The sequence below is a fragment of the Podarcis muralis genome, chromosome 4 (genome assembly GCF_964188315.1).
Source record: "Podarcis muralis chromosome 4, rPodMur119.hap1.1, whole genome shotgun sequence".
Taxonomy (NCBI): Eukaryota; Metazoa; Chordata; class Lepidosauria; order Squamata; family Lacertidae; genus Podarcis; species Podarcis muralis.
Window position 1 is genome coordinate 60,596,653 of NC_135658.1, and position 17,032 is coordinate 60,613,684.

Sequence of the window (17,032 nt, forward strand, 5' to 3'; positions counted from 1 at the left end):
CATTTCATCTTGAGTATTCCACTTCAACAGCAAGTTGTACATTCTTGACAAATTTTTAGTATTGGGTTCTAACAGTTCTGTTTCTAATTTTGACTTCTCCACTTGGAAGCCTTTCTTTCTGTCCTGTTTAAATACTTCATTTATCTGTCGATAATGTAACCAATCTCTCACCTTAAACTTCAGTTTCTCAAAACTCTGCAATTTTACATTTTCACCATCTTGTTCTATAATTTCACAATATTTAGGCCAATTAGAACCCATATTCAATTTTTTCACCTCTTTTGCTTCCATTGGTGACAACCACCTGGGGGTTCTACTTTCAAACAGGTCTTTATACTTAATCCAAACATTATACAGAGCTTTCCTCACCATATGGTTCTTAAAACCTTTATGCAATTTTACCTTGTCATACCATATATATGCATGCCAACCGAATCTGTTGTCAAATCCTTCAAGATCCAAAATGTCCGTATTCTCGAGGAGCAGCCAATCTTTCAACCAGCAAAACGCTGCTGATTCATAGTAAAGTCTTAAGTCCGGCAGGGCAAAACCCCCTCTATCTTTCGCATCTGTTAATGTCTTAAATTTTATTCTTGGCTTTTTGCCCTGCCAGACAAATTTCGATATGTCTTTCTGCCACCTCTTGAAACAGTCCATCTTGTCTATTATTTGTAATGTCTGAAACAGAAATAACATTCTAGGCAATACATTCATTTTGATAACAGCAATTCTGCCTAACAAGGAAAGTTTCAGCCTTGACCATATGTCTAAATCTTTCTTAACTTCTGTCCAACATTTATCATAATTGTCTTTAAAAAGATTCACATTTTTCGATGTCAAATTCACCCCCAGGTACTTCACTTTTTTTGCTATCTCCAAACCTGTTTCATTCTGGAATGTCTCTTTTTCTTCATTTGTTAGGTTTTTTTCCAAGACTTTAGTTTTTTGTTTGTTCAACTTAAATCCTGCAACTTGACCAAATATCTCGATCAGTTCTAAAACTCTTTTTGTACTAGTGATTGGCTGTTGCAAAGTCAAAACTAGGTCATCTGCAAATGCCCTTAATTTATACTCTCTCACTCCGACCTGAATTCCTTTAACCAACTGGTCCTTTCTAATCATATTTAACAAAACCTCCAGAACCAGTATAAAAAGTAGGGGGGAAATAGGGCATCCCTGTCGTGTTCCTTTCTCTATAGCTATCTCTTCCGTTACCACATTATTCACAATTAGCTTTGCCTTCTGCTCAGAATAAATTGCACCTATACCATTTTCAAAACCTTGGCCTACCCCCATCCCTTGGAGATTCTTTTTCATAAAACTCCAACAAATATTGTCAAAGGCTTTCTCCGCGTCCACAAAAATCAAAACCGCTTTTCTGTTAATGTTCATTTCCAACAGTTCCACAATGTCTATTATGTTCCTCACATTGTCAGACATGTGTCTTCCCGGGAGAAAGCCAGATTGATCCTTATGAATCTCACCTGTCAATACTTTCTTCAGTCTTTTTGCTAAAATGTCTGCAAAAATTTTGTAATCCACATTTAATAATGATATCGGGCGGTAGTTCTTAACCTGGTTCTTTTCAGTCTCGGTCTTTGGTATAAGTGAAATAAAGGCCTCTTTCCACGTTTCAGGTGCCTTTTTCCCCTCCAATATTTCATTGCAAACTTCTTTCAGTGGTTGCACTAAACCTTCTCTCAAAGCTTTATAATATCTAGCCGTCAGTCCATCTGGTCCTGGAGACTTTCCCAGTTGTGCCTTTTGAATGGCCTCCTCTATTTCCTGTTCTGTTATTTTCTCATTCAAAATCAACTTGCCTTGTTCTGGAATTTTCGGTAGTCCATAATTTTTAAGAAATTCTTCTATTTCTTGTTCGTTTACTGGCCCTTGTGTGTATAATTTCCTAAAAAAACTTTGAAAACAGTTACTTATCTCATTTGGCTTATGAACATTCTTTCCCTCTATCTCCAAACAAGTAACTGTATTCAATTTTTGCCTCTTTTTCAATTGCCATGCAAGGAGCTTCCCACACTTGTCTGCCGACTCAAAAGTCCTTTGTCTCATTTGTTTAATTTTCCATTCTATCTCTTGATTTGTCAGTTCCATATATTGCGTCTGATAATATTTTATCTCTCTCAAAATTTCTTGAGACTTTGGTTTTGACCTCAGTTTCTTTTCTCCTTCCTTCATTTTTTCTAAAATTCTTTCTTTCCTTTCATTTTGCTTTTTCCTCTTGATTGAATTCTGTTGTATCAGGAAGCCTCTCATCACGGCTTTACTCGCGTCCCAAATTGTTCTTTTTTCCACATTTGTTCTCAAATTTATCTCGAAGTAATCTTTCAATGTCTTTAGGGCCTTTATACAGAATTGTTCCTCTCTAAATAGGGAGTCATTCATTCTCCATCTAAAGGATCCAGTTGTTGTCATTTTCATTTCCATCTTTACGGCATTATGGTCGGAGCAGGTTTTTGGGCAGATTTCTACTTTTTTAATCTTTGTAGCCATCACACTAGATACCCAGATTTGGTCGATTCTCGTCCATGTCATTTTAGATTCCGAGAAAAAAGTTCCCTCTCTCTCGAGAGGATTCTTTGTTCTCCAGATGTCAATCAAGTCCATATTTTCCGTCATCTCGAAGAAAGTCTTTGGTAATCTTCCTTCTTTAGATATTGTCTGTCTTTGTGCCTTGTCCATATTTGTAGAAACCACTCCATTCATGTCCCCCATCATTATTATTTTGCAGTCGAGATAATCTAGTAAGGTCTCATGCAACTTCTTGAAAAATTCTGCCTTCCCATCATTTGGTGCATATACTCCAATTATCAAATATTTTTCCCCCTGGATCTGTACTTCAATCGCCAGGTATCTTCCTTCTTCATCCTTAAATTTTAATTTTGGGTCCAATTTTTCCTTTGCATAAATCACTACTCCTCTCTTTTTTACTTTATCGGAAGATATAAATTCTTGTCCCAATCTTTTGTTCACCAACAATTTCCTGTGTGCTCTAGTTATATGAGTTTCCTGTAGACATATCAGATCCAGTTGTTCCCTTTTCAAAATGTGGAAAACCTGTCGTTTTTTCCTGGGATGGTTCAAACCGTTGCAATTCCAGCTTAGAAGTTGCAGAGACATTTTGTTTGTTAAATGTTTGATCCTCCGACTGCTCCAAGTTTTTCTTCCTCTTCAGTTGGCGGTTGTGGTAGTCCAAATGATAGATTTGCAATGTCCGTTAGCCCTCCTCCTTCTGATGTTAATCCTTGTCCTTCTCTTGCCGGATCCACCGTACCTTTCTGTAGGTCCTCTAGGTTTCTCTCCAAAAAGTACTCTTTCTCCTGTACTGTTCTTATTCTTACTTTCTTCCCTTTGTAGTTGAAGGACAACCCCTGTGGGAATTCCCACCTGAAGGGTATGAAGTTCTTCCTCAGCAAATTGGCAAGGTCTCTATAAAAGGTCCTCACTTCCAAGATGTATTTAGGGATGTCCTTAAAGATTTGGACTTGAATGTTTCCAATCACCAAAGCTTTTTGATAATGAAGGTTCAGTATCTTGTCTCTTTCCTCTTTGGTTCTAAAGGTAATCAGACAATCCCTTGACTTCTTGCTTTGCTTTCTACCAAGTCTGAAAGCAGTTGTTATCCCCACTTCATCTTCCTCCAGATCTCCTTGCCAATTTTCCAGAATTGCCTCTGTGAGAAATTCCGCCAGATTGTCCTCTTCTTTCTCTGGAACCTGTCTAAATTTCAGATTTCGTTCTTTCCGTTGTAATTCCAGTAAGGTAAGGAGAGGGCCGCTTCATGCTCATTCACCTTTTTCTCAATCGGCACGAGTCTTTCCTGTGTCTCACCTGCAACAGATTTTGCACTCTCTGCAATTTTCCTTGTTTCTGAAGATTCCTGAATCAGTCTATTTATAGATTCTGTATTTGTTGCCACCGATGTGGTATTCAGATCCAATCTTGTTGTAAGTTCTGTCAATTTCTTTGAATTTTCTGTAGATTGCTTTGTTAAGGCCTCAAGGGATTGATTTATTTTAAGCAGTGCCTGTGTCATAGATTCCATTGATGCTGCTGTCACACTGTCCGGTGCAGGCACTGTGTTGCCAGAGATTGAACCTCTTTTCTTTTGTGTTAGTTTAGCTTTAGATCTGGTTCTTATCTCCTCTGCCGTGCCACTCATATCCCAAGGCCGTTCTCACAGGAAAAACTTGCAATGGAAAATCCCACTATTAGTCAGTTACTTTGCAATTTTTCCCTCTTAGCCCTCAAGAGGGAGCAGTTAAAAGTTTCCAAGTTAGAAACAACAAAGAGACAGAAAGCCGGATGTAGAAAATCTCAAGTCCGCCATTAAAGTTGTAAAACTTTTTCTCCAATTTAAATTTGGTTAGTCCAATGTCAATAACAAAGTCCCATTCAAATCTTAAATGTCTTAAAATTTTTTCACCATTTAAGGTATAGTCTATATCCACTTCAAAGTTATTTTAAAGAACAGTTTTCCCGGTGTTAAGTCCTGGCAGGTCGTCCCGGGGATCAGAGCAGTGAAAAACTTTGTTTCCCTTTAAATTAAAAGTATCTTCACAAGACTGTCTTTTTTCCCCCTTCTCCTGCCAATCTGGAGGGGAGAGATACTTTTGACAGCTCAGGTTTGACAGTTCGCAACTAAGTTTCTAATAACTGCAGCGAGGTCTTTCGTTGCTTTAAATTCCTGCAGTCGGGGGGGGCAGACTTCCTTATTTTTTGCCCTCCCGTTTTCAGCCAAATTTTCTATTTTTAAAGGTTCCTGATTTTTTTTCCCTTCTTACTCACGGGAATCCAGTCCAGATTTTCTTTTCAGGAAGGAATCGGCGCTCTCCGCTAATGGCGACGCGGCTTCACTCCGCAGGCTGGGTAGCGACTCTCAGCACCGCGCTCACTCCCGATGCCGCTCCGGAGCCTTTAAAAAGGCTCTTTCACAGTACCGGGGGGCGCAAAGGTGCCCACCGAGTCTCCTTGCTCTCAGGCTTCCGCGCCTGAGATTTTAGGGGTCCCCCACTCGCCGTAGCGGGTAAGACCCGAACTTGCGGAGCAGTCCTTCTCCGGAACTCGGAGGTAGGACCGCCATTAAGCGCTGGCACCGACCGGAAGTCTGCTCCTGCATATTTTTATCCACATGAGCAGAAATAACATGTGCTAGCTGAGTCACGTTGCACCACAGGGCAAACAACACTTAAACAAGAGGGAATGAGCAGCCAGACCACAGAGCAAAACATAGAGTCAAAGAATATGCCATTTATTTTATGGCAAACTAGAAGGAGCAAGTAGTTCCATGGTCCTGGAGTGGCAAACCATCAGCTGGATGAAACCTGCAAAGTCACAATGAGTGGCCCACCAGCCAGGATCAGGTGCTTCTTTTCCTTTCTGCAAAGGTGCATCTTCCAGTATGGCACTCCTAGAAAGCCTTACTTGTTCCTTCTTGTTCCTGACTAGTAAGCGCTTCTGGTGATGGTGCCATTACAGAAAAGGAAATCACCCCATTGCAGTGCTGGGGTTCAAAACTCACTTCTCAGCCCAGTGTTGCAACAAAGAAGATAAGAGAAGGAGAGGCGAGTGTGGTGTCTCCCTGAATTGGGCTGAACAGATTCTAGAAGCATTCTTAGAGCTTTATCATTATTTGGTCTGATTTTTGGTGGTTGCAGGCAAACTTCAGTGTGTGGGCTGCTTTAGTATATGTGCCTCCGTTCTCTAAATATCTGCTGGATTTCTGCTCATGATTTTATAAATTGCGACTTGCCCACCGCCGTACTGAGTGTGTGGGCTAGAAATGCAGGGGGTGCATCATGTATTTTTAGCTTTGAACTCATAATGGCAGTTTTATTATGTCTCTTATTACTTTTCAATAGCCTTCTCAGTTTCTATGACTTCTATTTCATCTAATACGACACCTTTTTATGCCATCAGTGTTTTCTTATTATGGGGTAAGAAGATGGTTGTTATCCATCTGTGTCCCTGCACCTTGCATGGAGAATCTGACTGGTGAGACGTGCTGATCATAATGGGGGTCTAACATATGAACATCAATGTATTCTATGTTGCCCCCGAACTATTTCCTCCCTAGCCAGGAACACTGGGAGCCTTTTTTTATCTTTTTGCTATTTCAGTGTTTCACACCCACATATGCATGGGGGACAGAGCACTGGAAGAACATTTTGAAGATTTTAAGATGAGGGAAAGTTGGTAGGGTGGGGCAGTAGCACTCATATGGCCTTGACTCCTCCTCCCAGTAAGCAGCAGTGAGAAAGGTTATGGAAGGTCAAGTAAGCATCTCTGCCTTGCTCCATAATATCAGCTATAGAGCAGGCTTCCTCAACCTCGGCCCTCCAGATGTTTTAAGACTGCAATTCCCATCATCCCTGACCACTGGTCCTGCTAGCTAGGGATCATGGGAGTTGTAGGCCAAAAACATCTGGAGGCCCGAGGTTGAGGAAGCCTGGCTATAGAGCATTAATCAAGCTCTATTTGCTACCATTTCAACAATGATGTGTACATTTAGATTGTGAGTACACAGTTCAGCCTTGCACTGTCTCTAGTCTTTACCTGCAAAATTAAATCACCTTCATAGGGAAGGCAAAAAGTTTTTAGCTCACTTTTGCTTCCATCTGTAACATATGATAGAGTTTATCATCCTGCCATAGTTTTGCTTCCTCCAATTGCTTCAAATTCCTCACCATAGAAGATGTATATTGGCATGAAATGTTTTTATTTTAAGTTTACTCAGGAAAAGCTCTGAATAAAGAGAAGCATAAAATTCTGTATAAAACATGAGCAGATGTTCAGAGTTAACAGTCTACGGAAAACTAGTCACTACATTTTATTTCTTGCAGAGCAACAAATATGACTCATGAATGTTATCTATAGGGAATTAGAATGATTACTTTGCATACATTAACAGATTGGCATCGTCACACTTACGGGGTTAACAACTCCTACTCCCTTTTTACAGAGAAAAAAGCTGATTCGACAGAGTAGTTGAGGTCAGGCGCAAAGCAGGTGAGCAAAGATCCTGACCTATTTCCAGCAGACAAGAGCTGTGCCTTAGTCATTTTCACATGTAAGAATATGATGCGACGTGCTGTTGCTCACTAAAATATTGGGTGCACTTCTGGAGTTGGTGCAGCTATGTGTATACCATAACAACTGGCAGTGATATCAATAGACTGGGCATATATGATGTGTGATTTATATCTTGGCTTTACAGTCTTGGCTTTCTACTATCTTGAGGTGTAGCAGCCATGGGGAAAGGGAAAATATTGAGAAAGAGAGTGATCTCTACAGGAACCTACCGAAGAAAAAGATTTTAAAATAAACTGTAGTAAAATTTCCATAGATGTTTCCAGTTCTGTTCTGAGATCTGTGGGACTACTTGGCTGTCATGTAGGGTAATCTCCAAAGCATTGCAGAAATGTGGGTAATACATCACCAAAAAAGAAAAGCAGAAGAGGACACAGATTAGCCCCCATGTTGTTGTTGTTGTTGTTTAGTCGTTTAGTCGTGTCCGACTCTTCGTGACCCCATGGACCAGAGCACGCCAGGCACTCCTGTCTTCCACTGCCTCCCGCAGTTTGGTCAAACTCATGCTGGTAGCTTTGAGAACACTATCCAACCATCTCGTCCTCTGTCATCCCCTTCTCCTTGTGCCCTCCATCTTTCCCAACATCAGGGTCTTTTCCAGAGAGTCTTCTCTTCTCATGAGGTGACCAAAGTGTTGGAGTCTCAGCTTCAGGATCTGTCCTTCCAGTGAGCACTCAGGGCTGATTTCCTTAAGAATGGAGAGCTTTGATCTTCTCAAGAGTCTCCTCTAGCACCATAATGCAAAAACATCAATTCTTTGGCAATCAGACTTCTTTAAGCTCCAGCTCTCACTTCCATACATCACTACTGGGAAAACCATAGCTTTAACTATACAGACCTTTGTTGGCAAGGTGATGTCTCTGCTTTTTAAATAATGTATGAAGAAACCTGCTGGACCAGCCCATCTAGTCCAGCATCTTGTTCTCACAGCATGGAGCCAGCTGCCCATGCGAAGCTGACAAGCAGAACCTGAGCACAACAGCCCTCCCCTGTCCTGTGGTTTCCAGCAACTGATATTCAGAAACACTGTGCCTCTAACTGTGGAGGTAGAACAAATCTATCTGGATTAGTAGTCACTGATAGCCTTATCTTCAACAAATTTGTAATTCCTCATTGAATCACAGAATTGTAGAGTTGAGGATCATCTAGTCCAACCCCTGCAATGCAAGAATATGCAGCTATCCTTTACAGGGGTCAAACCTGCACCCTTGGCATTATCAGTAGTATGCTCCTCTGACTGAGGTGGACTCTCTTATAAAGCCATTCAAGTTGGTGCTGTTGTTTATAACTGTTATTTGTGAATTTATTGATATGTTCTATTTAGGTTGGAAACTGCTTTGGGACCACACTAAGTGAATAACAGCCTGAAACTTGTGTGTGGTGGGCGAAGGAAAGTCCAGATCAGTAGTCATGAAGCTGGAATTTCATAGACTCAGTTAATGAGATTTTAGAAACAATTTAATCACACTAAAAAAGGGAAAGCCTAAAAGTAATTTGTTGAATTAATTTCATTTCAACAAGGGTTGTATTTAAATGCAGTGCATGCTCATTTATTCGGTAATTCATTTATTTGCTTTACTTTTAAATCCACATTTGAATTTTTGCTTGAAAATGCTTTTAACTTTGCATTTAGTATTCTTTTTATTATGCTAAGAAAAGGTCTGAATTTTGCCTAGGCTGCTTTAATAATGCACAATAAGTATGAAGTGTATTTTTTGCAGCGCATTGGCAAAACATATTCATTCAAGTATTAAAGCCAACATCTGAGGGCTTAAGTTGTACAAGCAAAACTTAATTCTGTGTTGTGGCTTGTGGAGGTACCTTGGCTTATTCAGACCTTTTCATTCCCAAGGCAGCTATTATGGACATGGATATTTCTTGCCAACTTGATGTACCCAGTGTACCCTGTACATTATACGGACTGTATATATTAGGAAGTATGGAGGTGGCAGCATGGTTAATGCTTGCTTGCAGGTGTACTGACAGCTTGAAGCATCAGTCTGCCATTCATGCAGTGGTGCCCTGAGTCATTCAGCAGCAGGTAAGGTGGAAGGGGAGGAGCAAGGAGGGTAGGCCATTTGTGTGTTTGCGTAGTAGAAGACAAATGGAGCATGTGTGTTGTGTGTCTGTGCACAAGAAAGGTGGACTAAATAAGGAAAGCAAGCAAGCAAAGACTTTAAGGTTCTTGGGAAATATCCATAAAGCACACAGGATATACTGCAGCTTATGGCAGTATTTGCCTGCCACTGTCTCAGTTCTTTTGGGGACCTATATCTTTGACTCTGTATTTCTGTTGAAATCACAGTAATTATTTCTATACATAGCTGCATATTTACATTTGCATAATATAAATGCAATGGTACATATAAATTGACATGTGCACATTCTCATCCCCTTTCCTCCTTTTTATGATGCAATGCATCTCTCTCTCTCTCTCTCTCTCTCTCTCTCTCTCTCTCTCTGATGCTAAGTCAAATTGTTCATATGAGTGGCCAATTCATATGATTCTAGCATTCACAGGCGTTCTTTGTGATGGAAAAATGTATTAAAACTACCAGCACTTTTCAAGCTATGTGAATCTACAAGAGGTGCAATAACATCTCAAGAGGATGAGAAAAAGATCTCAGATAGCCAAGGTATACTAACTATCCCATTTAAAATACATTAAAATACATTAATGAAAGGGATAACGGAAGAGAAATTTACTTAGGAGCAGGACCTGGATCATCTGCCTAAGAAATTAATTGGGGGCAATGGGAAAAATTAATTGAACTGACTTGGGTGGCCTGTGATGGGGTAAAAATTGATTGAAATTTTTATTTGGGGTGATTTGAATGGGAAATTAAGTGGCTTTCCTTCTGAGAAAAGTAAATTCTAGCAATTATTTCTAAATTTGCACATATGCATATAAATTAGCATTTGCAAATAAGAGCCTGAGGCCGGGATCTTTTAAGTACCAAGCAGACCACTATTGACTTACACTTTTAGAAAGAAGAATACTTTTTTAAGAAAAGCATTTTTACTTTCTTCCTCATTGATATTTATGTCCAGAAATGACCTCTCAGACATTCCACATAAAAGAAACATTAATTCAGTCTCAAAATTAGGTGTTAATAATTGTTCATACTGGATGTCTGTACAGTGGTACCTCAGGTTACCTCAAGTGTTTAAATAAACAAACTACAGTACCGTATTTCTGAGGATAAATTCTCAAATAAAGACAGTATCTTGAATGTGAAAGCAAGCAAGCAGAGAGGCCTGAAGTTAAGGCCTTTATTGATTTTCCCCAGAGAGGCCTCTTTTCTTGTTTCAAAGTAATTAACAATAGAGTGCTACTTTTCTCCTTAGCTCTACTTTATTGCCTTTTAAATCTTCAGAGGCTCCTCATTTTTGTTTAAGGGTATCCCTTAGTTCAATTTCTTTTTCTAAGGCCACAATGTCCTTTTATAATTACAGTATTCAGTTCTCTTTATGGAAGCCATAGTCCTTATTTTCTTTATCTTGTCCTTGTGAGTTTGTATTGCACCACCCACCCACTGCTCTGCCTCCCAGACTTCAGATATGAGTGTATGCAATAAAATATCAATTTAGTTCCTGTAGAAAATCATAGCAGATCAGCAGAACAGAGAGTTCCTGGACATGAAAATCTCCAAACTAGCTGTGGAACAGAATGAGGGAGATCCTCAACAATGGAATGTAATAACATTACAGCAATGAAATCGGGCTAAAATAAGAAATCCTACCAAAGGCATAGGCAGAATCGACAGAAAGAAAATAAAGACTTTTAGCAATACGTTACATCTGAAAATGGCAGGATATAGCTAAACATAAATAGTAGACACAAACACACAGAGAGGGTACCAAGTACTCTAGTTTATAGAAAAGAAATTATAAGATTAGCAACAGTATAAAAAAATGAAAGGGAAAAGAAAGAATCTGGGTGAAAAATAAGACACTTTGTCTTTGAAATTTACTTTTGAAAAATGAGCAGAAAGCCATGAAGCTCAAAGACATGATGAACAATGGGCAAAAGAGGACAAAAAATAACAACTCAGGGCTCATCCAAACTTCCTCTTGTCCCGCTGCTTTCTCCCAGGAAAACTGCTCTTTAGTGCTCAATCAGAGCAAACGGTCATTTGAGTTTTTCCCAGATTGCCATTTGTTTCAATCTATTGCTAAATAGCAGATTTTTTCCTTGGAAAGGAGCAGAGCAAGGGGAAAATGGCTTTGACATATTCTTAGAAACACAGGTTAAGCAGGAAACCACTCAGCCCTGTGCTTTCTAGGCATGGGACAAGCAGAAGTATGGATGAGCCCTCAGTATTGACAGCAAAGTCATCATGATTAAGAGCAAAGAATGGAAAGCAAAGAGCCTACACAATGTCAGAGAGACCCTGCTCAAATGTATTAATGTTATACTGGGACCTCCCAGCAACAGGCTCTTCTCAGAGGTTGCCCCAACACCGTGCAATGACCAGCCTCATGAGGTGAACTCAGCCCCGTCACTGATGGCTCTTTGGAAACTGACAAAAACTGACTGAAAGAGGCTATTGACTGATATGCAGCTGCTGACCGAATTTAATTATAGTTAGCTTAGTTTGATTTTAGAAGATGCCTTGTTGTGTTTTCATTTTGTAAACTAATTTTGAAAAGCAATATATCTAAATAATATATAAATAATGTTAAATAAAGAAATAGAACTTTGGGGAACCCAGTATCTTGAAGAAAAGAAAAGTTGTTGATGGAAAGTTAATGGGAGCTGTTACAGTTAGAATGCTAAGTAGAAAGCCATGAAAAGGCAGAACCATAAAAATCAAGATTATATAAAGAAAAAGAAAGGAATAAGCATTCAACCCTGAAACAGGAGAGTAAGCCAAGGCTAAGAATGGAATTCTGCAGTGACACAATAATAAAAAGGAAATAAAAAGTTAAGGAAAGTTTCTGCTGAATGACAAACATTGAGAAGCATCTCAAAAAGAAAAAAAATGATAAAATAAAATCCATACACTGAGAGAAAATAACATGCTCAAGCAATTTAGAAACAAGAAAGAAGAGAACTCAGAGTTGGCCAACAAAGAAGAACAGTATGGGGGTGGTTTTAGTGGCAGAAATAAGCAGTTTTGAAGATAAACTAACCAGAATCCAATGAAATAGTAAACATTTAGGGTGAGATTCAACAAACAAGTCACGCTAGGAGAAGCCAGCTCAAGGGCTCCCATTAGCACAATAGGTCTTCCCCTTCTCTCTAACCCCTGTGTCCCCCCTTTAGCCCCCTAAAATATGGATGAGAGGGAATATCATTGCATCAGGCAAGCTGAAAAGGCCCGACAGAACAATTGCCATAGTGCTCTGTTGAATTTCTCCTATATTTTTGAAAAATGAAGCAAGTTACCAAACTGTTTAAAGGCAGGTGGGGAGAGATGGAATATGATGAATGGCTGAAGCAGAAATAGGGACAAAATAGGAGAAAGGAAAATTCAGAAAGAAAAGCATGAAAAGCAAAGAGAACTATCGGACGTAGAGAAATGAAAAGCAGCTTTCGGGGGGGGGGGGACACGACCATGAGCATAAACAGGAGGAGTTTTAAGTTGACGGAAGTAAGGATGGAGCAAAGAATTAATCCCAGAGAATTAACGAACCAGAAAGAGAGGAAACCAACTATGGATCATTTAGCAGAAGAAAAGGAGGTGAGCACAAGTTCCTTGAAATGGACAAAGAAGCAAGAGAATCAAGTGCAGTAGAAAGAATACATAAACAGTCGCTGGAGGAAAATGTAAGGGAAATGGAAGTTGATAGAGGAGATGATTGAGAAAAAAATATTGAGCCAAATCAATATTATGATGTAGCGATTACCACTGGGCAGGTAACTGGAACAAGCTTGTTTCTTGCCCCGACCCCTTTCGCAAACCTGCTCCTTTTCTGTCATTTAGTGGCTATTTACACTAAAGAGTAATAATAATAATAATAAAGCAGCACAAATCTCTAGTCAATTATTCATGGGTAAATCAATGTTCTAAAGAGCCTGTATAATGTAATGGCTTATAAAAATGTATCCAGTTATGAGATGAGTTATGTTACAATGCAGACAGAGTATAGCCATATACCTCTCACTCTAAAAGGATTCTATTTTGTTCACTGTTTTACAGTTCTGAGGTTGCCATATATATGTATTCCATGAGGATGGTATTTTGTTTAGTTCTGGCAGGACAGATTTACAAAATCATGGATCACACACCACAAAATTTTGATCTAGTTAAAGAGTTTGTACAAAAGGGTGAAGCTGTGGATCCATTCATTGGGCGTGAACAACCCCATCGATACCTATGCCATCCATTGCCCTGTAGGCTGATATATTCACCCATTCACTTTCAAAATGCACCAGATCAAGCAACCATGAATGGTGTGCATATGCATTGTGTTTGAACCTAGCAACCACTGCTGCAATACCATATGAGATCCACAGAGGAGAGAGGGACAGGGATTGTTATAGTCCACCCACCCAGCATACCTGACTCAGGCCAGCCCTAGGATAAATAGCAGGCTGAGCAAGGCGTGCCAATGCCCTCCCTGTGGTCAGCTTTCAGGTGTTCCTAAATTGTGTGGCTTGTGTTGGATTTCAAAACCCAGCCTTGTAACTAAAAGGCTCTCCTTCTTCCAGGCTTTCCCATCAATGTCTGTGAAAGGAGCCCAGAGCTACTTCTAAATACAGTATTGTAATTCTGTCCTAGTACACAGCAGACATTATTCTGAACATGGGCGTAGCCAGGGTTTTGGGGGGGACTTTGTTAGGGTGGGACAAAAAGCAAACCACTGAGCTCAGCTCAGTGACACCTTCTGCTTAGCACCCAAGTGTTGCTCAGTTCATACACCCCTCAACCTGGCCCTGTGCCTGCTCAGAACATTGTAGCATGATGCTCATGTCTACTGCTTTATGGGGCCTACAGCTAGCCCATATGTTATACCTACAAGTCTCATATGAGCTGGGTGTGGGTTCATTTAACCATGTACTATTTTTCTGCAAAGACATGCTGTCTCTACCATTGGCTGAGATTTCTTTTTGCCCAGCCCAACTGCTCCTACCTGTTTCTCCCCCTCATTTTGCAACCACAGACTATTTGCCAAATAGGAAACAGATAACAACCTTTGCCTTATCTGTTGTAGAAAAGTGCCACTGAATGTAAAAATGTCACTAGTTAAGGTCAATATGGTATTTTAAAGTGTCTTCCAAATCACAGTCATGTTAAGCAATTGGCTTAATGCCAAAGCAAAAAAAAAAAAAGCAGATAGGTAGGTAGGTAGGTAGGTAGGTAGGTAGGTAGGTAGGACGGACTAAGCCTGCTTGGAATTAGCAATGTACACTTTTGGCTTCAAGCAAGAGCCTTGTGTGCCAAGTTTCAGTCTGAAGAAATATGTACAGCCAAGATGTAAACCTTTGAATGTTACAATTTATAACAAAATGACAGTCTTCTGGCATTAAAATTACAATTGCAAAGTTATACATTCCCCCCTCCAAAGTAACCTCTGCCTTCTTGCAGCGTGGCTTATATTATTGGTTCTGCTGTATGTCCTAATTAGCACCCCACCTCAAGTGTGTCCTTGTCAGCTTGTCAAAATATCAGAGCCATTCAGAAGGTCCCAAAGGAGGGAGTCGGAGTAGCAGCAAAGATCAGTCAAATGGAAGCAGTTCCTTTTTCTTTTCTCTATACTTAAAAAGAAACTGGGGGGGGGGGGGGGGAATGGCCACAAGATTGGATAGTTTTAAAAGACAGACAAATTGATGGAGGATAAGGCTGTCAACATCTACTAGCCACAGTATGCCTCAATTGTGTTGCTCAGAAACACAACTGGAGGGAGTGCTGTTGCATTCAGGTTCTCCTTATGGGCTTCTCACAAGCATCCAGTTGGCCGCAGTGAGAACAGGATGCTGGGCTGAATGGGCCTTTAGCCTAATGCAACGGGGCTCTTCTTACATTGTGATGTTCATGCGTTGCAGTGATATTAACTCTCTGTGCAATACATAAAGCTCATCTGTGTCAATTTTATTAAGCTGAATCAGTAAAGAGTCCTTAGGGGGTAATAGTTTGAAGCATATGGTTTTTAAGTTCCAGTGCCAGGCCTTATTGTTGCTGATTTGGCTCCTTCTTCCTAATCTCCCGCCGTTCCACTGCAAAGCCATCTTGTCTCTTTGAATACAGTGGCATGTCAAGAAGCACTCATTATGCAAAACGTGACACCGATTTCTCTCGCATATGCTGCTGTCAACAAGCCCAGGGGATGCAGAGTGTGGAGTCCCCGTTTCCCCCTTTTCTTCATTATGCTTTTTGATGCACCATTGCTAATAGCTTGTGAACATTCTTGTGTTGAGCGCTGGGTGCCTTTAGCAGAATTCCTGCATTTGGCAGAGGAGGAGATGGGCAGCTGCTGGGTTCTGTTACACCATCTGGATGGCTCTTCCCCCCCCCCCCCCGAACCCGGCAGGGACAAGAGATTGTAAATCTTGACTTGCCACTTTTCAAAGGGTTAACAAAAGAATTAAGGAGCTGCATTAGCATCAGAGAAGGAGGGCAGCTCTGCTACCATGGCTTACGTATGTAGGGTGTTGAGAGAATTTTGTCACTGTGCAGTTGGGGCAACCAAGGAAGAAGCTAAGGAGGAGGACAATGCGGAGAGTTATGGAAGCCGAGAAAATTACCTTTAGGGAACACAATGCTCTACTGAGCTACAGGAATCCAGCTTTGGTGAATTGTTGCAAGTGAATGAAATCTGGAGTTGGAAACAGAGAGAAACATTTTAAAGAGCTGGTTGTCTGTGTATTCTTATTTCAGCAATGAGGTTGTGATACTCTTTAAATTCAGTTGTTATAGTCTGGGAAATATACGCAAACCATAGTCAGGTAGGAGCGGAGAATTAAAAAACTGTGGAGTATATATTTATATACCTAAAATTACCCATTCAAAGTTATTCCTCATCAGCTTGAATTTTCACTTGCCTAGATTTTTTAAAATTTTTAATTCACAGCTATTTAAAACTGTGCTACTGTAACTTATACCGTTTCAGCATATAGAAAATGGTTATGAATATTTTTTTTAGTTGGGTTGTATTTCTGGAATTGAAGTGTATGAGCAATGCACCTGCCTGCTGTTTGAGAAGGGGGAAAACCCTGGAGCTCTTTACTGCAAAGCCAACCAGCAGCTGCAGCTTATGCAAGATGTAGCATCATGACTGGTCACTGGGGCAGAATATTGCTTAAAGAATTGTGCTGGCTCCCAATTAATGACTGAGCTAGGTACAGTGGTACCTCAGGTTAAGAACTTAATTCATTACAGAGGTCTGTTCTTAACCTGAAACTGTTCTTAACCTGAAGTACCACTTTAGCTAATGGGGCCTCCTGATGCTGCTGTGTTGCCGCAGCATGATTTCTGTTCTCATCTTGAAGCAAAGTTCTTAACCCAAGGTACTATTTCTGGGTTAGCGGAGTCTGTAACCTGAAGCGTCTGTAACCAGAGGTACCACTGTATTAGCCCTAGACAGCTTGGGATCCAGAGATCAAATAGATGGCCTACCTTCCTTCAGGTACCATTCAGGTACAAGAATCAGGTATTTAGTGTTGTAGCAGTTAACCTTCGGATTCTCTCCCATTATATATCAGGCAGGTGTCTTATCTAAATGGAGATCTTTATTCCAGCTGGTGCCAGTACTGGATTTGAATTGACTTTATGTATATGCTGCTGTTGTTTTAAACTGTTTATTTATATATAATTGTACGCTTGTTGTATGTCATAATTGTATGTCATAATTTTTATCTTATTAACAGATTGTGTAAAATTTATTTTCTTTCCTTTTCCCTCCCCTCTTAAGTTGTACCCCTTTTCGGTATTGTTTTTTTTGTATGTAATAAGCATGGAAATAAGCTTGAAAAAAATAAAAT